This window comes from Diabrotica virgifera, chromosome 1, assembly GCF_917563875.1.
Source record: "Diabrotica virgifera virgifera chromosome 1, PGI_DIABVI_V3a".
NCBI classification, from domain to species: Eukaryota; Metazoa; Arthropoda; class Insecta; order Coleoptera; family Chrysomelidae; genus Diabrotica; species Diabrotica virgifera.
Genome location: NC_065443.1, coordinates 256,293,845 through 256,298,401, shown reverse-complemented (window position 1 = coordinate 256,298,401; position 4,557 = coordinate 256,293,845).

Here is a 4,557-nt window from a genome sequence, read left to right as displayed (position 1 = left end):
TTTTTAAACCAGGACCCGCAATAAAACAATGTAAATGTTTGAATACTCATTCTATAAAATTATATTATATTATTGAAATTTAGCAAGATGATTATTTAATTCGTTTGCAACCAAATATTATGTACTATGGTTATGATTTTTGGACAGTAATAAAAGAGATTCCACAACAGCAACGACCTCGTCGTCATCACTTTCTATTATGTAGTTACTATACAAATTTTATTTTTGTTTCTTTGATTAGTATATTAGTGTAGGCAACAGAGATTAAACTTCGCAAACTCGACACAAGTCCGGTTTTACTTTTTTTTCTGGTATATCAAGGGGTGCTTATTATGAGACTAATATTTTCTTAAAATAGTTGCCCCGGAACACTAATTTTTATTCCTTTAAAGGGGGTAGGGAAAAATCCTACTCCATCAGTAGGGTTTCTTATATTATGGTTATATCTTATATTATGGTTATTGCAACATCCCTGAGGAAACTACCCTTATCCCTGAAAATAAGTTTGGCGAGCATGTTTTTACGATTTTTTCATTACCTATATATTTTTTTGAAACAACACTTATACAGAATTCAAGACCACTATTTTCTCTACAAATAAGGTCCTATGCATTTTTTTCGTTTAAGCAACCGTTACGGCACAGTGGCGCCGCAAACCTCAGAAATGCTTTGGCGGACTCCAGTTTTTGTTTTTTTTTCGTCACGTATTCATTTTATTAATAACGCACTTATGACGAATAAAAGAACACACTGTCTGCTACATATTATAACCTATACATATTTTACTTTCTTTGTACCCTAAAGCTACAGTGGTGGCCCAGAATATATTTTTGCATATTTTCTTTATTCATTTTCCTTTTTTTTTTGGGTGGTTTCGGGGAAAATATGGGACTGAATTATACAAATTTGTAAATAACTCTTGTACATGGGTAATCGCTAAAGTTTTTTTACGCTAGCACAAGCGGTTCACCTCGTATAAAAAGGGACTTTTTAAAATTGAACACCCTGTAATTAAAAAAAAAATGTCTGTACTTTGTACGCACGTAATAAGTTATACTTCTATTATATAATTTCAAAGAAATAAATATACTTAACAGGCTATTTGTATTTTATTTAAATATTAAACTAACTCTCTTACCTACCACTTTTAAAGAATTTTTATTAAAACGATACCAAAAATTGAACCTGGGACCTCTCGATCTCCGGTCACATGCTCTCCCACTGGGCTATATTCCCTTTGCTTTGACAGGTTACAAGATTTCTCATACAAACTGACAAATTTAATAGACCAAGTGAAGTATAAAAAAATACTTTAAATATACCTACTATTATTATAAAACATCTTATTCCCAATGAAGACAAATCCAAAAACACAAAATAATAATAAATAATACATTTACTAAAATCACTAATATATCCTTTTAATGACTTATTTGCGCTGACAGCGCTGATACATACATATCTTAAAAGATTAGCAACGAACTACATACTGTCTGTGCGCATGCGCCCGGTATTATAAAATTTCACTCTCGATCGTAAAAAAGTATAACTTCAAAAATGGACAATGCCCTTAAATGAAACTTATACCAAAAAATCAGATATTTATTTGTGATTAATTGCCGCTGGGTTGCTTCTTGATTCCCATTACGGTTAGGGAAATATATATTTTTTAAACATCTTTTTTAAAAACTTTTTAACTTTGGCGCGCCACCTCCGCTAAACGGTGTGTGATAGATATATGCTGTCGCGGAATAAATTGTAGGGAATATTATACCTAGTCCTCTCATATTTCTATTAAGGAATTTTTTGCAATAACGTACAGAAAGGGCTACGTTTCGCAAAAACCACAAACTACCCCCTTTAAATGGATGAAAATGGATGTTCCGGGCGAAATCTTTTAAGAAAAAGTTAGTGTCATTAAAAGCACCCCTTGATATACTAGAAAAAAAAAATAAAACCGGACTTGTGTCGAGTTTGCGAAGTTCAACCTTTGTTTCCTACACTATATAACATGAAACGGTTTCGTTCTTCACAATTTATTTGTTTCGCGTTTCTTTGATATTAAAAAGCAATTAAAGAGCGGCGCCGATAGCAACGACCACGTCACTATCCATTGCCGACTATACAAATTTTATTTTTGGTTCATCGATTAGCATATCACATGAAACAGTTACTTTTTTTACAATTTATTTGTTTCATGTTTCACGTTTAATGTTTCACGTTTCATGGAAATAAACCAATGCTAAACAAATATATGTCCGGTCATTTATGAAACTCTCCGAAAATAAAAATGTATCATGAGCATGAACCACACTCGTTTCATTGGTAGGCGGACTTTGAGATTTGTTTAGCAGTGTTTTCTTTTCATGAAACATGTTTTTCGTTTCATGTTTCATGTTTGTCGTTTCATGTTTCTTTGGTGTGCGGCTTGGCTAATGAAACGTGAAACATAAAACATGAAACGTGAAACATAAAACAAATAAATTGTGAATAACAAAACCGTTTCATCTTATATACTAATCAAAGGCCCAAAAAAAATTTTTTATAGTCAATAATGGAAAGTAATGGTGACGAGTTCGTTGCTGTTGCCCTCTCTTTTATTACTCTCCAAAAATTATAACCATAGTACATATTTTTTGGTTAAAAACCAATTTAATAATCATCTTGCCAAATTTATTTACATTTTATTATTGTGGGTCTTGGTTTAAAGAAAAACGATAATATTTTCTTATTATTGTCTATTCGAGTACCTCTCTAGGTTATCATTATCAATATTAAATTCTTGGTCGGCATTCATTTACGCACGTAATTAATTGTCCAAAACAATGAAACTGAAACCGAAAAATAGAACACGACCTATTTCATGAAACAGGTTTCAAGAAGGTAAAAAGGTTTCATGGGCATGAATCACACCCTTCCAGAGATGGGCGGATATCTATTTGTTTAGCAGTGATTTATACGTATTTCACGTTTAATGTTTCACGTTTCATGTTTCTTTGGTGTGCGGCCTCCCGATGGGTATAAATTTTATGACTCATTATGGTACGTGCCACATAATACAATAAAATAAGGGTACTCCAGTTGTCAGACGCATCAAAGTTTAGAAACATCTATATTTACGAAACTCCCCCTCCCAAAAATTTTCCAAAATAGGATAGTGGTCCGACTCGATATGAATAACTGAATAAAAAAATTCTCATGAGGGGGATAATCGATTTTTTTAAGTGTAGTCCCAAGACCTCTACACTACCTTCTCCCACTGGAAAATATTTGAAAAGCTCCACCGAAAAATGCAATTTTTTCATCTGTATTATCTAATAATCGCATTAAGGAAGAGCCTGCTAATAACCGGCAAGATAACGCAAAAGATGGAAAAAAGTCTTTTCGTAAGATGCATAGTTTTCGAGATAAACGCGGTTGAACTTTCAAAAAATCAAAAAATTGCAATTCTTAAACCCGAATAACTTTTGAATAAAAATAAAATAGCAATTCTGCTGACAGCATTTGAAAGTTTAAGTCAAAGTTATACTGGTTTTGATTATTTGCATTGCTAAGAATTATTTTTTTTATTTTTAAACAAAGCTATTCGTTTATAAGCCAAAAAATTCTTTATAATTTTAAAACATTGCTCTCTCTCTCTCTCTCTCTCTCTCTCTCTCTCTCTCTCTCTCTCTCTCTCTCTTTCTCTTGTAGTTTACCCATTACTGAGGATCGTGATTTCTTCCAATATTCCTAACAATGTTTCTCCATTGGTCTCTATCTTCAGCTGCTCTAAGAGCTTCGCAGAATGAGTTTCCAGCTGAATGCTTTATTTGGTCAGACCATCTAGTTGGTGATCGTCCTCTTGATCTTCTCCCCGGAACGTTTCCAGAAACAATTAATCTCTCCAAACTGTCGTCACCTCTGCGAACCACGTGACCAAAGAATTGCAGAATTCGTTGCAGACATATTGTGGACAGCCTTTTTTGAATATTGAGTTGGTTTAGAATGGAAACGTTTGTCCTATGAGCTGTAAGGATGCACAGGATTCTTCTCCAGCACCACATTTCAAAAGCATTAATTTTTTGTCGCTCGCATGCGCGATGAGTCCAAGTCTCTGCTCCTTATAGAAATATTGAGAATACAAAGGCATTCACTAGTCTCATCTTGATATTTTGAGAGATAGATCTGTCTTTCCAAACTTTAGTTAGGCGCCTCATCGCATTTTTTGCCATACCAATCTCTTAAATATGCCTTTTAAATATTTCGATTTTAATTCTGTAAAGTGTATTAGATAGGTAGAGAGCCTCTTAATATGTAAAAAAATTAGCCAACTTCTAAATGGTCTACTTTTTGTTCAGAAAGTGTTTAAAAAATTTGAACTTTTTAAAAAAAAATTAGATTGCAAATTTATTATGCAAAATCTATTGAGTCGATTTTAATGAAATTTGGTAAACGGTTTAAGTATATTATAAGCCTTTTCTAAGCGAATTACTAAGCTTGTAAGTGCCACCAAAGTGGTTAAAAACATTGAATAACAACAGGCTTAATCTGCCCCCTTATTTTGTATTTATTGCT